The sequence below is a fragment of the Pristiophorus japonicus genome, chromosome 1, assembly GCF_044704955.1.
Source record: "Pristiophorus japonicus isolate sPriJap1 chromosome 1, sPriJap1.hap1, whole genome shotgun sequence".
NCBI lineage: Eukaryota > Metazoa > Chordata > Chondrichthyes > Pristiophoridae > Pristiophorus > Pristiophorus japonicus.
This window is the reverse complement of record NC_091977.1, coordinates 420,404,926-420,426,553: the sequence shown is the minus strand read 5'-3', so window position 1 is coordinate 420,426,553 and position 21,628 is coordinate 420,404,926. Positions and strand designations below refer to the sequence as shown.

At 44.5% G+C, this 21,628-nt stretch overlaps 1 protein-coding gene across 5 annotated transcripts in view; it reads right to left on the bottom strand.

The window, feature by feature from the left end:
* rb1cc1 (RB1-inducible coiled-coil 1) overlaps positions 1-21,628 on the bottom strand; it is a 251,120-nt gene that overhangs the window by 15,809 nt on the left and 213,683 nt on the right. The window lies entirely within an intron of this gene.

Sequence of the window (21,628 nt, the reverse complement as noted above, 5' to 3'; positions counted from 1 at the left end):
ATTATACTGCATCTGTCATGCACCAGCCCACTCAACTAACCTGTCCAAGTCACCCTGCAGCCTCTTGGCATCCTCCTCACAGCTCACACCGCCACCCAGCTTAGTGTCATCTGCAAACTTGGAGATATTACACTCAATTCCTTCATCTAAATCATTGATGTATATTGTAAATAGTTGGGGATCCAGCACTGAGCCCTGCGGCACCCCACTAGTCACTGCCTGCCATTCTGAGAAGGACCCGTTAATCCCTACTCTCTGCTTCTTGTCTGCCAACCAGTTCTCTCTCCACGTCAATACATTACCCCCAATACCATGTGCTTTAATTTTGCATAGCAATCTCTTGTGTGGGACCTTGTCAAAAGCCTTTTGAAAGTCCAAATACACATACATCCACTGATTCTCCCTTGTCCACTCTACTAGTTACATCCTCAAAAAATTCCAGAAGATTTGTCAAGCATGATTTCCCTTTCATAAATCCATGCTGACTTGGACCGATCCGGTCACTGCTTTCCAAATGTGCTACTATTTCATCTTTAATAATTGATGGCAACATTTTCCCCACTACTGATGTCAGGCTAACCGGCCGATAATTCCCCATTTTCTCTCTCCCTTTTTTAAAAAGTGGTGTTACATTAGCTACCCTCCAGTCCATAAGAACTGATCCAGAGTCGATAGACTGTTGGAAAATGATCACCAATGCATCCACTATTTCTAGGGCCACTTCCTTAAGTACTGTGGGGTGCAGACTATCAGGCCCTGGGGATTTATCGGCCTTCAATCCCATCAATTTCCCCAATACAATTTCCTGACTAATAAGGATTTCCTTCAGTTCCTCCTCCTCGCTAGACCCTCAGTCCCCTAGTATTTCCAGAAGGTTATTTGTGTCTTCCTTTGTGAAGACAGAACCAAAATATTTGTTCAATTGGTCTACCATTTCTTTGTTCCCAATTATAAATTCACCTGATTCTGACTGCAAGGGACCTATGTTTGTCTTCACTAATCTTTTTCTCTTCACATATCTATAGAAGCTTTTGCAGTCAGTTTTTATGTTCTCAGCAAGCTTCCTCTCATACACTATTTCCCCCTCCTAATTAAACCCTTTGTCCTCCTCTGCTGAATTTTAAATTTCTCCCAGTCCTCACGTTGGCTGCTTTTTCTGGCCAATTTATATGCCTCTTCCTTGGATTTAACACTATCCCTAATTTCCATCGTTAGCCACGGTTGAGCCACCTTCCCAGTTTTATTTTTACTCCAGACAGGGATGTACAATTGTTGAAGTTCATCCATGTGATCTTTAAATGTTTGCCATTGCCTATCCATCATCAACCCTTTAAGTATCATTCGCCAGTCTATTTTAGCCAATTCACGTCTCATACCATCGAAGTTACCTTTCTCTTAAATTCAGGACCCTCGTCTCTAAATTAACTGTCACTCTCTATCTTTATAAAGAATTCTACCATGTTATGGTCACTGCCTCGCACAAGATTGCTAATTAGTCCTTTCTCATTACACATCACCCAGTCTAGGATGGCCAACTCTCTAATTGGTTCCTCGAGATATTGGTCTGGAAAACCATCCCTAATACACTCCAGGAAATCCTCCTTCACTGTATTGCTACCAGTTTGGTTAGCCCAATCTATATGTAGATTAAAGTCGCCCATGATATATGCTGTACCTTTATTGCAGGCATCCCTAATTTCTTGTTTGATGCTGTCCCCAACCTCACTACTACTGTTTGATGGTCTGTATACAACTCCCACTCGTGTTTTCTGCCCTTTGGTATTCCGCAGCTCTACCCATACAGATTCCATTGTATTCGCTGCTCACGATGTGGTCTCCTCTACATTGGGGAGACCAAACACAGATTGAGTAACCGCTTTGCGGAACACCTCCGTTCAGTCCATATGCGTGACCCTGAGCTTCCGGTTGCATGTCACTTTAATTCCCCGCTCCACTCCCACTCAGACATCTTCATCCTCGACCTTCTACACTGTTCCAATGAAGCTCAACACAAGCTCGAGGAAAAGCACCTCATCTTTCATTTAGGCAAAGTACAGCCTTCAGGACGCAACATCGAGACCATAACCACCCATATCTGGCTCCCTTTACCCCCCCCCCCCCCCCCCACCCCAATCTTATGTAAATAAATTCTGTCTCCAATGGCAGCTGGTAATTATTCTGCCATTCACACCCTATTTAGACTAACCTTTTTCTAATTTTTTCCATTACCATTTCAAGTCGGCCCATCATCCTTTTTGTCTCTCTAATCTCTCCTTTCTTCTGCCCTATCACAGACCTTCCCTTTTGTTCATTCTTCCCCTCGCCTTTTCAGAGCTCCTTAAGAATCTGTTAATTTCGAACTTTTGCCAGTTCTGATGAAGGGTCATCGACTTGAAATGTTTCTTGTCACAGATGCTGCAGAGATTTCCAGCATTTTCTGTTTTTAAATTTAGTTTGGGGTTGCTGCTGGCTACACAATACCTGCACATCAGGAACTGGGACCTAGCACCACATCAAGACCATTATAAAAGTAGCTTACAAGAGAAATTGGATAAATTATTCTTGTGTTCTTCTGGGGCACCTGTAACAGTTACTCAATTCATTTGCCTTGCTTTCTTATATGTAGAGTGGAACCCTTTGAAACGACCTGATTATAGTGCTGAGATTGTTTGCAGCATAATATAATGGACTGATAAGCTCTAGGTCATGTGGCCTGCACTATAATTAGTAAAAAAGTGCCTTTTCAGATGTCACAATAAACTACTTTTATTCTATTCAACAATGCCTGACATTCTGTCTGAAATCGACAGTGAAAAAGACACTTGTGACAATAATGCTTTAACTTGCTATGGGTGCAATAGAAATCCATTAACATATTTGCAAAGAAATCAGAGGTCCTAGTTCATTAAATGTAAAAGATGAAAATCCCTGCTGCAAACAAACATTTGCCAATTTTAGCTAAGTAAAAACAAATTAAAAAAGTGACACTTTCTGTTTTCTGGTTTGTTCTGGTGCTGGATTTAGTTAGGTTATACACCTAACTGAATGTCAAATAGCAGATGTATTTGTTTGGAGAAATAGTTACAATTTACAATTCACGAATGAAAATAATATTTACTCATCTGACACTATTGACTCATCCCAGGAGCAATGATATTTTTAGCAGTAACTTTCCAAAGTGTGGGAAATAACTAATCTGCATTCCAGTGGTATGTTTCACTTTCTCACATGGTAATCATGTTCACAGAAATGTGTCTCAAATCTAACCGATTTTGAATAGTTGTATTGATGTAACCAAGTGGAAATGTGGCATTGAACCCAGTAAGGTACCAAACCAATACAGACAAGTAAATGCCAAGTCGAGAGGAACTGCATTAAAAAAAATAGAAAATTCAAGATTCACAAAGCGTGCCTGACCCGCTGAGATTTCCAGCATTTTCTGCTTTTATTTCCGATTCCAACATCCGCAATATTTTGCTTTTGTACTGAAGAAATGCTGATGGATTTAAAGCATAGTGTAGAATCACCATCTAAATAAAGAAAGTTACTTGCAAGTTTTCTTTTGACATGAATAAAAATTGAAATTAGAAAATAAATCATGTTTAATTGTTGGAAAACACTGGACTTATACAAAAGGGCTGCAATCGTTAAAGAGCTCCCAGTGGAAGACTGGGCTGTGACTGATTGATGAATAAATATAACCTGAACTTGTAGCTCAAAGTTTGGAGGTGATGAACAGGAGATTCTTTATTTTCTGTGTTATCTATGACAACTAATCGAATTTCACAGGAACTGAATGGGGCTTTGCCAGATCCATCCTTAGTCCTGTACACACACAAGGGATTTAAAACTTTAGACTAGAATTTACTTCAGAGAAAGTACGCAAAAACAGATCAAAACTAGACAATAAATTACTAGGGGATGTAACTGATTATTTGTTTAAGTTTAAAGCACTTATGAGCCATCCAAATCGTAACGATTTCTTCTGGCAGAAGATCTGAATTGATAGGGTGATTGCAACTACCATTATTATTTATTTAAAATAGAGGCATCATATTTAGAAGCATTGAGGGTCTATAATTTTAAAACATAACTCTTCAGTTAGGATATTTGCTTTTGCTGTACAGGGAGTAATATGATGGTGATTGTTATTTCTTTTTGTTGGTCAGATGCAACTCTAAGCAAATTGCTGCCTCCCAATCTGCAGAAATATCCCATCAATATTTATAAAGGAGACAGAATGCCAGAAGGCACGCAGTAACTCTTAGCACTGTAGTTTGTAAAGTTATTTTGATTGAAGGAGACTAGCTTAAACTCAATGTTAGAAGATGCAAGAAAATTCATGAAATGTTTTCAATCGATTTTTGACCAACACTATATTTACACTACAAAAATAGACAAATGAAATGCCAATATCAGTTAAGAGAATATCAATCCCCTAACAAAGCAAAACAAAACTCATTCTCTGCTTACGATACAATTAAATTGTCTTAAAAATAAAACTTGCATCCCACTAAATCAAAAGCTAGGCAACAACTTCAAAAATGAAAAATGTGTAAGGCAAGTGATTTTGTCCTGATGACACCTTTTGACAAATCCTGTGACTTTTAGGCATTCATTGATTCTGGCATGAGTCTTTGCCCATCTCCCCTCCTCCAAGTAGCATGTTTTTCTAAAAAGAATTCCCCAAAAAGATGTGAAAATTCTGCTTTATGGTTCCCATTTCTTTTGAGGCAACTCTAATTATGCATCAGTGCATAGCAAATTTTACCATTTCTCTCAGTCTACTTCTGTGATCTGTATGCAGTTTGCAGATCTGTATGAACCGTTATCATGCCAGGTTTTAGTCTTCCCTTGCCACAGGACCAAGACTGTGCTGCCAAGTCAGTGTGGTAGCTAGTGTGCAACGGCCACCCCACAAATAAATCGCACAGGCATCTTCCACCCTTTAAATTTAAGTTCGGATCTGGAACGTCAGGAGCCTCATGGACATAGAAACAGAAAATAGGTGCAGGAGTAGGCCATTTGGCCCTTCGAGTCTGCACCACCATTCAATATCATTTTTGCAACTTTAGTATCCCATTCCTGCTTTCTCTCTATACCCCTTGATCCCTTTAGCCGTAAGGGTTACATCTAACTCCCTCTTGAATATATCTAACGAACTGGCCTGAACAACTTTCTGTGGTAGAGAATTCCACAGGTTCACAATTCTCTAAGTGAAGAAGTTTCTCCTCATCTCGGTCCTAAATGGCTTATCCCTTATCCTTAGACTGTGACTCCTGGTTCTGGACTTCCCCAACATTGGAAACATTCTTCCTGCATCTAACCTGTCCAATCCCATCAGAATTTTATGTTTCTATGAGATCCCCTCTCATTCTTCTAGATTCCAGTGAATGTAAGCCTGGTTGATCCAGTCTTTCTTCATATGTCAGTCCTGCCTCCCGGGAATCAGTCTGGTGAACCTTTACTGCACTCCCTCAATAGCAAGAATGTCCTTCCTCAGATTAGGAGACCAAAACTGTACACAATATTCAAGGTGTGGCCTCACCAAGGCCTTGTACAACTGCAGTAAGACCTCCCTGCTCCTATACTCAAATCCTCTCGCTATGAAGGCCAACATGCCATTTGCCTTCTTCACTGTCTGCTGTAGCTGCATGCCAACTTTCAATGACTGATGTACCATGACACCCAGGTCTCGTTGTACCTCCCTTTTCCTAATCGGTCATCATTCAGATAATATTCTGCCTTCCTGTTTTTGCCACCAAAGTGGATAACCTCACATTTATTTACATTATACAGCATGTGCCATGCATTTGCCCACTCACCTAACCTGTCCAAGTCACCCTGCAGCCTCTTAGCATCCTCCTCACAGCTCATACCGCCACCCAGCTTAGTGTCATCTGCAAACTTGGAGATATTACATTCAATTCCTTCATCTAAATCATTAATGTATATTGTAAATAGCTGGGGTCCCAGCACTGAACCTTGCGGTACCCCACTAGTCACTGCCTGCCATTCTGAAAAGGACCCGTTTATTCCTAATCTTTGCTTCCTGTCTGCCAGCCAGTTCTCCTTCCACATTACCTCCAATACCATGTGCTTTAATTTTAATACTAATCTCTTGTGTGGGACCTTGTCAAAAGCCTTTTGAAAGTCCAAATACACGACCATCCACTGGTTCTCCCTTATCCACTCTACTAGTTACACCCTCAAAAAATTCCAGAAGATTTGTCAAGCATGATTTCCCTTTCATAAATCCATGCTCACTTGGATCGATCCTGTCACTGCTTTCCAAATGCGCTGATATTACATCTTTATTAATTGATTCCAACATTTTCCCACTACCGACGTCAGGCTAATCGGTCTATAATTCTGTTTTCTCTCTCTCCTTTTTTAAAAAGTGGGGTTACATTACCTACCCTCCAATTCACAGGAACTGCTCCAGAGTCTATAGAATGTTGGAAAATGATGACCAATGCATCCACTATTTCTTGGGACACTTCTTTAAGTGCTCTGGGATGCAGACTATCAGGCCCTGGGGATTTATCGGCCTTCAGTCCCATCAATTTTCCTAACACAATTTCCTGACTAATGAGGATTTCCTTCAGTTCCTCCTTCTCGCTAGACCCTCGGTCCCCTAGTATTTCCGGAAGGTTATTTGTGTCTTCCTCAGTGAAGACAGAACCAAAGTATTTGTTCAATTGGTCTGCCATTTCTTTTTTCCCCATTATAAATTCACCTGATTCTGACTGCAAGGGACCTACATTTGTCTTCACTAATCTATCGAAGCTTTTGCAATCAGTTTTTATGTTCCCTGCAAGCTTACTCTCATACTCTATTTCCCCCCCATCCTAATTAAACCCTTTGTCGTCCTCTGCTGAATTCTAGATTTCTCCCAGTCCTTAGATTTGCTGCTTTTTCTGGCCAATTTGTATGCCTCTTCCTTGGATTTAACTTTATCGCTAATTTCCCTTGTTAGCCACGATTGAGCCACCTTCTCCATTTTATTTTTATGCCAGAAATGTACAATTGTTGAAGTTCATTCATGTGATCTTTAAATGCCTGCCATTGCCTATCCACCGTCAACCCTTTAACTATCATTCGTCAGTCTATTCTAGCCAATTCTCGTCTCATACCATCTAAGTTACCTATCTTTAAGTTCAGGACTGTAGTCTCTGAATTAACTGCGTCAACCCCAACGACGACAGACTGGAACGGCGTACTGCTATCGTTGCCCAGGAGCTCGGACGTTTCGACATCGACATCCTAAGCAAGACCCGATGGGCAGGGGAAGGCCTGCTCAAGGAACAGGTAAACCAGAAGATCGCTGCCTTCAGTTCACCCTCGCCCAGAACTAGTGCGCTACAGACTTCAGCATGTATGCCCCAACATGGAAGCTACAGACGAGACCAAAGAGGAGTTCTACTCCAGCCTCGAACAATACTTATCCCGAGTACCAACGGATGACAAGCTGATCCTCCTGGGTGACTAACGCCAGAGTTGAAAAGGACACAGACCTCTGGTGAGATGTGATTGGCAGAGAGGGAGGTAGGGAAAACCAACTCCAACAGTACCCGCCTCCTGACGAAATGCTTATAACATGGCCTGGTCATAACCAACACCCCGTTCTGTCAGAAAGACAAGTATAAAGCTTCATGGCAGCACCCTCGCTCCAAGCACTGGCATCTACTCGACTATGTCATCGTCTAAGCGAGGGACCGCAAGGACGTGCATATAACCCGCGTCATGACGGGAGCGGATAACTGCTGGACGGACCACTGCCTAATCTGCCCCGTCATCACCATCCGCTCTGTCATCACCAAAACAGCGATGGCAATAGAAACAATGCCGCAGGAAATTCAAAACTGGAGCACTCAAAGACTCGGCTAAGAAAGCCCTATTCAGCCAGTGCCTGCCTCACTGGCAACTCCCAGTGACCGAGATGCAGAATCTCCACAGCCTGGTCTGCCTTCAAGGCCTCCATAATTAGCACCTGCAACGTGTCGCTCGGTCACTCGACTAGGAAACACCAGACTGGTTCGACGAGTACGATCAAGAGATCCAGGAGCTAATAAGCTGTAAGTGCAAGACAACACAACTCGCGAGCAAGAAAGCAGCTCTACAGATGTCTGAAGGCTAAGGTCCAACAAAAAACTCAACCTAAAGAACAGATAGTGGGTGGAGAAAACGCAGGAGATCCAGCAACTAGCCGACAACCACGACATGTGTGGATTCTTCAGTGCAGTCAAGACCACCTTCGGCCCAAGCATCGAAGGTCCTACCCCACTGCTGCTGAAGAACGGAGAGATACTCATCAAGCACAGAGAGGCAGTCAGTGCTCGCTGGAAGGAGCACTTCCAAGATTTCCTCAAACGAGACTCTAACTTCAACGTGAGCGTTTTCGACTCTATCCCACGGCATGCTACCCGTCACCATCTCAGCACAATCCCAGGTAGAAAAGGCCATCAGTCAACTGAAAAACAACAAAGCCTCAGGAGCAGACGGAATCCTTGCCGAAGCCCTAAAACATAGCGTAGAAGCACTTTTGGCGCGAATACACAATCTCATTTCTTTCATCTGGAAGGAGGAGAGCATGCCAGTGGATTTCAGAGATGTGGTAATCCTGACCATCTTCAAGAAAGGCGACAAGTCCGATTGTGTCAACTGCAGAGGAATTTCCCTGCTGTCTGCCACAGGGAAAGTCATCAAAAGAATCCTCCTCAATCGCCTTCTCCCTGAGCCTGAAGAACTCCCAGAGTCGCAATGCGGATTCCGCCCACTAAGGGGCACAATGGACATGATCTTCACCGCATGGCAAACCCAAGATAAATGCAGGGAACAGCACCAACCCCTGTACATGGCCTTCTTCGACCTCACAAAGGCCTTCAACATTGTCAACCGTGAGGGATTATGGAGTGTCCTCCTCAAATACAGCTGCCCCAAAAGTTTGTCACCATCCTTCGCCTGCTTCACGACGACATGCAAGCCGTGATCCTGACCAACGGATCCACCACAGATCCAACTCACGTTCGGACCAGGGTCAAGCAAGGCTGTGTCATTGCACCAACGCACTTCTCTATCTTCTTGCAATGCTACATCGCACCCTCAGCAAGCTCCCCACTGGAGTGGAGCTAATCTACAGAACAAACAGGAAACTGTTCAATCTCCATCGCCTCCAGGCCAGATCCATCCCATCCTCAGTCATTGAATTACAGTATGCAGACGATGCCCATGTCTGTGCACATTTGGAGGCCGAACTCCAAGCCATCGTCAACACCTTCACCAAAGCGTACGAGAGCATGGGCCTTACGCTAAACATCCGTAAGGCAAAGGTCCTGGCCGAGTTCGGAGGCCACAGAGGTTGGGAGTTCGGAGGTCAGGAGTTTGGAGGCCGAGGCCACAGAGATCGGTGAGTTCGGGATGCCACAGAGGTCAGCGAGGTGAGTTGGTAAATATCTCTCTCTTCTCTTTCTTTTTAAGTAGATTTTAAACTAGACAAGTCTAACTAGAGGGATGGCAGTGCAGCTCAGTCCCGTGGAGTGCACATCCTGTGTCATGTGGGAGGTCCTGGACGCTTCGTGCAGCCTAGACAACCATGTGTGCAGGTGGTGTCTCCAGCTTCAACTCTCGAGCTCCGCATTTCGGAGCTTGAGCAGCGGGTGGAGTCAATACGGTGCATCCGCAAAGTTGAGAGCCACGTGGATAGCACGTTTCCGGAGGTGGTCACCCCAAGCTTAAAGGCATGCAGGCAGAGGGGAAGTAGGTGACCACTAGACGTAGTAAGTGTGCTAGGCAGGTGTTCTGGTCGGAGGCTTACCTGCTCGCTGGGCGTCGTCGTGAGTAACCTGCTTTCAAATGACTGAAAATGATGCTAATAAAACACACCAAACTATTTTCTAGCTAAATTGGGATACAGTATTCAATTTCTTAGTAAACATTTTTTTTAAAGAAAATAATTCTTGAAAGTTCTTCCACGTTGTTTAAAAGTTTCTCCAGAAGTTTTAAAAGTTTTCCCAAGTTGGTTAAAAGTTTCAAGTTGTTTAAAAGTTTAAAATGAAAGTTAATAGTAAGTTACTTCCTTTGGTATTATTCCATGGGTGCTGCCAGCCCTCTGCAGCTGTACAAAGCCCTGGTTAGACCACACCAGGAGTACTGTGGGGAAGTAGAGGCCCAGTCATCTCTGAAGGAGGGGAAAAAGGCCAGCCACCGTCGTGGAAGAGGAGGAGGCCCAAGCGCGTCGTGGAGGAGATCCGGTCGCTGCTGGGGAGAGGTCTGGATGCCGCTGGGGGCCCGAAGCGCCTGGCCGGATACTCACCTAGCGTGCTGGGCACCATCGGAGGAGGAGGTTGTTTGGGGGGGGGGGGGGGTTGTGGAGAAAGGTCCAGGTTGAGGCTGCAGAAGACACGGACGTCCTAGTCCAGTAACATAACCACTATACTACCGTACCCAATAACAGGATTACTCCAAAGAATGATCTTGGATCTTCGGCAGGCCGACATCCCTCCAGCGGCTATTGGGCCCCTCCTCGTCGATGGCTGGACACCTCCTTCCCCACCGGTGACCTGGCCTCCTCTTCTGGTGAGCATCATGGCTATGACTCTTTCACCCTCCCACTCCTTGCTGACCTCCCATTCGGAACTCCAGCGGACAACTGACCTTCCTAATGCCTGCCCCCAACCAAGCCTCGGACCACCTACCATCAAGGGTGCTACTCGGCGCCAAGCTTGCGGTCAACATTTTGCAGTAAGCAATTAGGCCCATAAAGCAGTACCTGGTCTCCATTCGTCTTGGGACCCCCTTGCCACTGGACCAAGACCTTGCTCAGCTAAGCCTGTGTGCAACGGCCACCCCACATTAAAAGAACTCACACACAGGCATCTACCACTCCATCAGCATGAAGTTCGGGACCTGGAACGTCAGGACCCTCAGACAACTCCAAAAGCTACAGGCTGGAACGCCGCACCGCCATAGTTGCTCGGGAACTTAGACTCTTTGACATCGACATCGCTGCCCTAAGCGAGACCCGGCGGGCAGGGGAAGGCCAGCTCAAGGAACAAGGTGGAGGTTACACCTTTTTCTGGAAAGGGAAACCAGAGGAAGAACGCCGCCTTCACGGAGTCAGCTTTGCCATCAAAAATGAGCTGGTCGACCGCCTCAAAGACTCCCCCTGCAGGGTAAACGAACGCCTCATGATTCTCTGACTCACCCTATCCCGGAAGCAATGCGCCACAGTCATCAGTGCTTACGCCCCAACACTCGATGCAACGGATGAGACCAAAGAGGGTTTTTACTCCAACCTCGAAAAATCCCTGTCCTGCGTCCCCGCGGGCGACAAACTGATCCTCCTAGGTTACTTCAACGCCAGGGTCGGTAAAGACACAGCCCTCTGGGGCAGAGGGGGTAGCGAAAGCCAACTCCAGCGGTACCCTACTCCTGACAAAATGTTTAGAACATGAACTACTCATCACCAACACCCTTATTCCGCCAGAGGGACAAATACAAGGCATCGTGGCAACACTTTCGCTCTAAACACTGGCACCTGCTTGACTAAGTCATCGTCCGAGCCAGGGATCGCAAGGATGTGTGCATCACCCGTGCCATGACAGGAGCGGGTGATTGCTGGACGGACCACCACCTAATCCAATCCATCATCGACATCAACATAGCCCCAAAGCAGAGGGGATAGCAGAAGTAGTGCCGCAAAAATGTCAATCCAGGGTACTTAAAGACCCAGCTAAGAGAGCCCGATACAGCCAGCACCTCACAGCTAACCTGGCATGCCTTGATGACCCTGAGATGCAGAATGCCCACAGCGCTTGGTCTGCCCTCCAGGCCTCCATAAACAGTGCCTGTGAAGAGACACTTGGTCACTCAACCAGAAAACACCAGGACTAGTTTGATGAGAATGATCAGGAGATTCAAGAATTAATAGATCGCAAGCGCAGAGCATTTCTGAGCCTTAAGCAACAACCCAACTCGGCAGCAGCAAAGCAACTTTACAGGCAGCTCAAGGCTGAGGTCCAACAAAAAACCCGGGATCGAAAGAACAGGTGGTGGGCGAAGAAAGCACAGGAGATACAACAACTGGCCGACAGTCATGGTGTGTGAGGATTCTTCATCGCAGTCAAGGCCACCTACGGTCCAAACTCCCAAGGCCTCACCCTACTGGCCAAGAATGGGGAAACACTCATCAAGGACACAGAGCCCGCTGGAAGGAGCACTTCGAAGATCTTCTCAATCGAGACTCTGCCTTTGACTCGAGTGTTCTCAATTCCATCCCGCAGCATGCGACCCGCCGCCACCTCCGAGATCCCAACGCTGCACGAGGTAGGAAAAGCCATAAGACAGCTCAAGAACAACAAGGCTATGGGAGCAGATGGAATCCCTGCTGAGGCGCTAAAGTATGGTGGAGAGGTGCCGTTGGTGGGGATACATGACCTCATCTCTCTCATCTGGAGGGAGGAGCATATGCCAGGAGATCTCAGAGATGCAGTGATTGTGACCATCGTTATAAAAGGGACAAGTCCGACTGCGGCAACTGCAAAGGAATCTCACTACTATCAGCCACTGGGAAAGTTGTCGCTGGAGTTCTCCTCAACCGTCTTCTCCCTGTGGCCGAGGAGTTCCTCCCGGAGTCACAGTGTGGATTTCGTCCCCTACGGGGCACAAGGGACATGATCTTTGCAGCGCGACAGCTGCGGGAAAAATGCAGGTAGCAACACCAGCCCTTATACATGGCCTTCTTCGACCTTACAAAGGTCTTTAATACTGTCAATCGCGAGGGTCTATGCAGCATTCTCCTAAGTTTCGGATGCCCCCAAAAGTTCGTCAATATCCTTCGCCTGCTCCATGACGACATGCTTACCAATGGATCCATTGCAGACCCAATCCACGTCCAGACTGGGGTCAAACAGGGCTGCATCATCGCCCCAACCCTCTTCTCAATGTTCCTCGCTGCCATGCTCCATCTCAGTCAACAAGCTCCCCGCTGGAGTGGAACGAAACTACAGAACCAGTGGGAACCTGTTCAACCTTCGCCGCCTCCAGGCCAGGTCCAAGACCACCCCAACCTCTGTCGTCAAGCTACAGTACGTGGACGATGTCTGCGTCTGCGCATATTCAGAGGCTGAACTCCAGGATATACTAGACGTATTTACTGAGGCATATGAAAGCATGGGCCTTACGTTAAACATCCGTAAGACAAAGGTCCTCCACCAGCCTGTCCTCGCCGCACAGCACTGCTCCTCAGTCATCAAGATCCACGGCGCGGCCCTGGACAACGTGGAGCATTTCCCATACCTCGGGAGCCTCTTATCAACAAAAGCAGACATTGATGAGGAGATTCAACACTGCCTCCAGACCCTCAAATCTACCACCAAGCTCATGGTCTACAGGGCTGTAGTAATACCCGCCCTCCTGTATAGCTCAGAGGCATGGACCATGTACAATAGACACCTCAAATCACTGGAGAAATATCAACGATGCCTTCACAAGATCCTACAAATACCCTGGGAGGATAGATGCAACATTAGTGTCCTCGACCACGCCAACATCCCCAGCATTGAAGCACTGACCACAGTTGATCAGCTCCGCTGGGCAGGCTACATTGTCCGTGAGACTCCCAAAGCAAGCGCACTACTCGGAAGGGCAAACGAGCCAAGGGTAGACAGAGGAAACGTTACAAGGACACCCTCAAAGCTCAACGATTGTCTGTCCCACCTGTGGCAGGGACTGTGGCTCTCGTATTGGACTGTTCAACCACCTAAGGACTCATTCTAAGAGTGGAAGCAAGTCTTCCTCGATTCCAAGGGACTGCCTATGATGATGATGATGCTAGGTAGGTGGCGCAGGACTACCCCCGTGAGTCCATCTCGCTTTCAAACCGATATTCTCTTCGAAGTATCAGTAAGGAAGATGGTACCTCTGGGGAGTGCAGCCAGAACCAATTCCAAGGCACCATGGGTGGCTCAGATGCACAGGGGGGGGCGGGGGAAGGACGAAGAACAAAAGAGCCCTAGTGATAAGGGATTCTATAGTTAGGGGAACAGACGGGCATTTCTGCGGCCGTAGACATGACTCCCGAATGGTTTTGTGCCTCCCTGGTGCCAGGGTCAAGGATGTCAGAGCAGATAGGGCATTCTGGGAGCGAGGCCGTGGTTCATATTGGGACTAACGGCATAGGTAAAATGAGGGATGAGGTCCTACAGTAAGAATTCAGGGAGCTAGGAAGAAAATTAAAGGTTAGAACCTCAAAAGGTAGTAATTTCCGGGTTACTACCGATGCCACATGTTAATGAGTATAAGAATAGAAGGATAGAGAGGGTGAACACGTGGCTGGAAAGTTGGTGTAGGAGGGAGGGCTTTAAATTCTTGAGGCATTGGGACCGCTTCTGGGAGAGATGGGACCTGTGCAAACCAGACGGCTTGCACCTCAACAGTGTCGGGACCAATATCCTCACGGGCAGTTTTGCTAATGCTGTTGGGGAGAACTTAAACTAGCTTGGCAGGAGCTGGGAACCAGAGAACAAATTCAAAAGGGAAGGAAGTAAAGCAGAAATTGGATAGCAAGAATCTAGAAAGGGAATTGGTAAAACAGAGGAAACAAAGGTTAGTAAGTAGCAATCAAGGAGGTATTCCTGTGCAAAATGGTATATACTTTAATGCAAGGAGTATAGTGAATAAGGCGGATGAGCTAAGAGCACAGGTTGACATTGGGAGTACGACATTATAGCCATTACATTGACATGGCTGAAAGAGGGGCAGGTTTGGCAGATCATATTCCTGGTTACAGGATTTTTAGCCAAGATAGAGAGGGGGGGCAAAAAGGATGGGTGGGGGGGGGGGGGCGAGGGGGTGGAAGGAGTGTTGCGATACTGATTAAAGAAACTATTACAGCGGTGAGGAAGGATGATATGTCAGAGGGATCAACAAATGAGTCCATATGGGTCGAATTGAAAAATAAAAAAGGGGCGATCACACTGCTGGCCTTGTTTTATAGAACCCCAAACAGTGGGAGGGAGATAGAGGAGCAAATATATAGGCAAATTGCTGCGCCAAAAACCATAGGATAGTAATAGTAGGGGATTTTAACTATCCAAATACTGATTGGAACAAATTTAGTGTGAAGGGTATAGAGGTTGCCGAATTCTGGAAATGCATTCAAGAGGACTTTTAAAAAAAGTCATTATGTAGCAAGGCCCACACGAGGGGGGCCGGTCTTGGATTTAGTTTTGGGGAATGAAGCTGGGCAGGTTGAAGGGGTATTAATGGGAGAGCACTTGGATGTCAATGACCATAATTCAGTCAGATTCAAGTTGGTTATGGATAAGGACAAGGATAGGCCTGGAATAAAAGCAAAATAGCTTTTCCCCAATTTGGAACTAAGTTAAGGAGTGATTTGGCCATAATGGACTGGAAACAGCTACTTGTGGGTAAATCAGTGTCAGAACAGTGGGAGGCATTCAAGGAGGAGATCCGGAAGGCTCAGGCCAAACATGTGCCCTTAAAGAAAAAGGCTGAGAAAAATAATTCTAGAGCCCCCTGGATGACTAGGGACTTACAGGGGAGGATTAAATAAAAAAAAAAAGGACGCTTTTGTCATATACCAACGGCTAAATACTATAGAATCTTTAGAGGAATATAGAAAGTTAAGAGACAAAATTAAAAAGGATATTTGGAATGCTAAGAAAGAGCACGAGAAATTCTTGGAAAACCCCAAGATGTTCTATAAATATACTAAAAGAGGGTAACTAAAGAAAGGGTAGGGCCTATTAGAGACCATGAGGGTAATCTTTGTGTGGAGGCGGAAGATGTTGGGAGGGTTCTTAACGAATACTTTGCATCTGTTTTCACAAAGGAAAGGGGCAATGCAGATACTGCTATTGAGGAGGAGTGTGATATTATGGATGAAATAAATATATCGTGAGTGAGGAAGTATTAAGGGGTTTAGCGGCTCTGAAAGTAGATAAGTCCCCAGGCCCAGATGAAATGCATCCCAGGCTGTTGAGTGAAGTAAAAGAGGAAATAGCAGAGGCCTTGACCATCATTTTCCAGTCCTCTTTGGATCTGGGCATGGTGCCAGAGGATTGGAAGACTGCTAATGTAGTACCCTTGTTTAAGAGGGGAGAAAGGGATAGGCCGAGTAATTACAGGCCTGTCAGCCTAACCTCAGTGGTGGGAAAATTATTGGAAAAAATCCTGAAAGACAGGATAAATCTATATTTGGAAAGGTAAGGATTAATTAGGGACAGTCAGCACAGATGACCGAGAGCTGTGTGGCTCTTTGGCGGCCGGTGCGAACACGATGGGCCGAAATGGCCTCCTTCTGCGCTGTACATTTCTATGTTTCTATGCAACGAAAACCGGCTTTTCCAATCTGGATTGACCGATCGCATGCATCTCAGCAGCAAGGACATTCGCATGGGCAAGATTGCGGTATTTGCCCATCTCTTGCCCAGCGAATGTCCTTTAAGTGCTTGCGCCTGGTAAAGGCAGGCGCATCGCCTACTTTTAGCAGCGTAAGTTTTAAAACATACAAAAACATAAAAATAAAATTTAAAAAACACATTTTAATGTTAAAAACCCTGCCCACTAAGGTAATTTTATTTTTAACCATAATTAAAAAACTTTAAAAAAGTGGAAAAATATATATTGGTTAATAAATTAAGACATTTATTAACCAATTTAAATTAATGTTAAATAGGCGATGCCTTTTATCTATTTTTTTGGTGTTGGGGCTTGTTTCTCATTCATAATAATGAAAACTCCTACTTTTGGAGTTCCCATTATTATGAATGAGAAAATACTTTACCTGGATTGGCTGCCCAGTGCCACGTGACTCCAGCTCTAGCTCTACGTCCATCCAGACGTGCACGAGCTCCGAAGCACCGGTAGAGGGGGCCTCAGGACCGGGATCTATGCTGGGCGTAGCAGCAAAAGGTGAGTGCGCATCTTTTCTCTAGAATTGAGTCGTGCACCCGCGGGAAGAAGGAACCGGGATTTCAAGGCTATTAGAAACACAAGTTATGTAATAATGTATAAAAATTGCAGCAAGCTACTTAAGAAACTAGTTGTTTATTGAGAAAGACACGGAAAATACTTTGATTAAACCGATAATGTACAATTTTGATTTGGTACAAATGTTTGAAATAGGAGATTAAAAATTGAGGGTAGAATGAAGTTTGTTTCCCACTATTTAATTGGGAAGTACCTAAAATAATTCAACATCTTTTGTGATAAGAGCAGGGATTAATATAGTGGAGAATGTTTGAGAAAAAAACATTAGAAGCAAAATTCTTAAATTAACATCTTTATGTCAACATATCAATAAATATTTCCAAGTCAGTCTGTTTGGTTCTCCTATCCAGGAAGAATGATGAATGTTTATTTCTGTTAAATCATAGCTTTTCCTGCTTTTTATTTTTAATTTGGTGATGTAAATTGTGTATGTGTTGTTCTGCACTTTTGAATAAGTGCTGCATTTCCTGACATGATACATGGAGGGTGTGCTGGTTCAAGAAGACAATGTTTATTAATGGAAGTGATTGAAGTTGGAAATACAGATACCGTTTTTGTTCAATTCTTTTTAATACTGTGAACTAAACTATAGCACTTTATATTTGGTTCCATTGTGATTAATATTCTAATACTAATGTGGATGTACAGCACGTCAACATCATAGGAAAGGCGCTACTCCTGTTGTTTGTGCTGCTATTGTTATAGGACATGAGGGATGGGCTAATACGTTAAAAACTTTAAAATTAATAAAAATGACAAATAGATATACCTCTCAGCTCACCTGTAATTCTTTTATAATCACAGTCATTTGACAGTAATTTTTTTTAATTAGAGTTTGAACATGACGAACTAAAAGCTTTTAATTAATTCTGGCAGTAAACAAACTGGCAGAATGGGTATGTAAATGACAAATGAATTTCAATATAGATAAGTGTGAAGTAGTGCATTTTGGTAGGAGGAATAAGGAGGCGACCTAGTCTGAGGAAGGACGTTCTTGCTATCGAGAGCACGCAGCGAAGGTTCACCAAACTGATTCCAGGGATGGCTGGGCTGTCATATGAGGAGAGACTGGATCAACTGGGCCTTTATTCACTGGAAGGATGAGAGGGGATCTCATAGAAACATGTAAGATTCTGACGGGACTGGACAGGTTAGATGCGGGAAGAATGTTCCTGATGTTGGGGAAGTCCAGAACCAGGGGACATAGTCTTAGGATAAGGGGTAGGCCATTTAGGACTGAGATGAGGAGAAACTTCTTCACTCAGAGAGTTGTTAACCTGTGGAATTCCCTGCCGCAGAGAGCTGTTGATGCCAGTTCACTGGATATATTCAACAGGGAGTTAGATATGGCTCTTACTGTTAAGGGAATCAAGGGGTATGGAGAGAAAGCAGGAAAGGGGTACCGAAGGAATGATCAGCCATGATCTTATTGAATGGCGGTGCAGGCTCGAAGGGCTGAATGGCCTACTCCTGTACCTATTTTCTATGTTTCTATGGCCTACTCCTTAGAAAATAGGAGACTAAATGAGGTAGAGGAGCAAAGTGATCTAGGGAAAAGAGCCCAAATTTGACCCTCCGGTTTTTTCGGCGCACATCCGAGCCCCCCGCCAACATTTTAAATCAAAAGCAGTGCCAAAAAAAATCCTTGCGAACATGGCCGATTCTCGGGCCGTCTGTGGAGCTGGCATGGCGCAGAACAAAGAGGGGGGGCCCCGAGCTCAGTCCCGGCACTGAAAACAGTGCTGGGACCTCTGCACATGCACGCTAGCGTCTGCGCGGATGTGCAGTAGCTCCTGGCAGGCTGTTTCTGCAAACGCGCGCTGCAGGCTGCATGGGAGGGGCTGAAGCATGCGCTCCCTAGCCCTGGCCGAATGGGCTCCCTCATCGGTGGCCCGCTGCGTTCCCTAAGGTAGGAGTTCTATTTTTTATTTATTATTTACTGATTGATTTTGGTGCTTTAGGTGCAGAGTTCCTTCTATTTTTTTTATTTGTTATTTATTGCTTATTACTTTTTGTGCTTTGTTTGGTGCTTGAAATGTAGTTACTTGCGCCGATTCCTTAACTGTATTTAAGGTCTTTTTGTGCGGACAAAAGTTGACACATAGGCTGCCCTAAGTTAGTTTAGTACAACTTTTTTCTGGCCAAATTGGCATAAATGGTGTAAGTGGCTGGGAACGCCCCTTTTGAAAAAAAAACCTGACCTAACAAAAAACCTAACTAACTCACTTATACTGGCGCAAATTAAATGGCTTTATTTGTAACTAAAAAGATACACCAGAAAAATCAAGTTACACCAAAAAAAAACGGTGCAACTCATGGGGAAATTTGGGCCCATAGATTTACAAATCATTAAAAGTAGCAATGCAGGTTAAAAAAGCCATAAAAGTACAAATAAAGCATCAGGGCTCTTTTCTAGAGGAATAGAATTAAAAAGCAGAGAAGGTATGTTAAACTTGTATATAACCTTGTCTGATTTTCTCATGATTTGAGACAGTGGGGTGTCAATATGGCATAACTGTCTATATGCTTTTAAGTGGTTGCTGTTGTCGTAAAAGTTGTTGTTGTTTTAAAATTTGCTCATGGACAAAAAGGTCATGCTCAAAGGAGTTCATGGCCCGCTCGGTACAAAAAAAGAGGAAACATTGGTCTGCTCCATCAAATTTCTTGTGGCAGCATGATTCTCGTATGCAATATACTGAAGTCAGGAGTCATGTCATCACAGATAGCCCTTGTCGCCCAGTAGGTAGCCTTTGGTTTGCCATGGTGGTTGAAATACAGCAGGTACAGAGGACTGCTGCAGAATGAATGCATTGTGACTGCTGTCAGGATACTGGGCATTGACCTGCATGATGCGTTGCCTATTACATGTTACATGTTGAGGGAGTCGAATCACTTTCGGTTCAAGTATATGGTAGAGCTAACGTGAGGCGCAAGTGAAGCAATGTGCATCATGGGGAAGCCTGCAATCCTTGCAAACCCTCGTGCTTGCGCCGCCTGCTTCTCTCTGGCATAAGGGAACAAAATTAAATGATTTCTCTTTCCAGAGAGAGCCTCAGTGACCTCTTTCATGGAGCAGTGCCCTGCAAACTGCAAGATGTTGCTCATGTCACCAGCAGCAGCTTGAAAGGAGCCAGATGCAGAGAGGTTCATAGCCAGTCACCTTCAGTCACTGGCAATGCGTTTCTTGCTCTGTTGGTTGCAGCTGAAACAGTTGGCAGACTTCAATAACGATCTCCTTAAAATCATATAAATTTATGGCACAGAAGGAGGCCATTTGGCCCATCGTGTCTGTGCCAGCCAAAAAAGTACTATTTAGCTATCCCCACTTTCCAGCACATTCAAGTAATTTTAAAATGCGATGAGGGTTTCTGCCTCTACCACCCTCTCAGGCAGTGAGTTCCAGACCCCCACTACCTTCTGGATTCTGGATGAAAAAAAGTTCTCAACTCCCCACTAATCCTGCTACCAATTACATTAAATCTATGCACCTTGGTTAGTGACCTCTCTACCAAGGGAAATAGGTCCTTCCTATCCACTCTATCTAGGCCACTCAATTTTTAAATTTTTTTTAAACACATCAATTTTTCAACAACCAGGGTGTTTTTCCAAATCTACAATCTCTGCCATAGCGTGATCCTCCACAATTAATCGGCCTCCTTCATCCCAGAGTGGTCTTACCCCTTCTGAACATTGCCTTTACTTTTAAAAATCTGATAAAAGCCACTAATATTTCCTTTTATATTATTTGCAAGCCTTTTTTCAATATCCTTTATCACTTTTCACCTCTCTAGGTACACTTTATTTCCTCCTGATCATCTTTAGTATGATATAGATAATTTTATCAGACGCCTTCCTTTTAAGTTTTTTTTTAATTTTAATCTCCATTTATCATCAGAATTCCATTCTTTGATGCATCCATTTGTTACCTTATAAGATGATACCTGTACTTATTTTGTGCTCCATGCATCTCATTCATTTGAGCTGCATTTCTTCTTATCCCACCGCTTTTTCTAGGCCAGCACCCTTATAGCACCCTTATCTTTGACTCTTCATATTATTTTGTTCTTGCATTGTTCACAATCAAGTTGTGGTTGCTATTTTACCTATTCATTGGTTATTTGCCCCATATAATTTCCAGAACTAAATCAAGCAGTTTCTTTCCTTGTTGGACTCTTGGTCTTGGAAGCATTCCTACTCCACTACTTTGATCTCACACACTTCCCTCCAGTCTACATTAGGCTAGTTAAAATCATCCAACACGGTTGCCTTGTTGTTCTTATAAATCACTCTGAAATGTCCTCAGATTTTCCCCTCTGCTTCATCTCCACTATTTGGCTTGTAAGGCGCACCAAGGATTAGATCATTTCCATTCCCATTTATTCACTCTATCCATATGGATCCTGTCTTAAGGTAACTCCCCTGGATATCCTTCAATAAAATAGCATAATTAGAATCTTCAATAACTTTGCCATCCCATCGACATTTTTTCTCTCTCCCTTCTTCTGGAAATTTATAAACAAGAACATGAAGTGCTCAGTCCTGTCCAATCCCTTGACATTTCTCCATTATAGCTACATCATATCCCTACACAATTTTGTTTTGAATGTTTTGT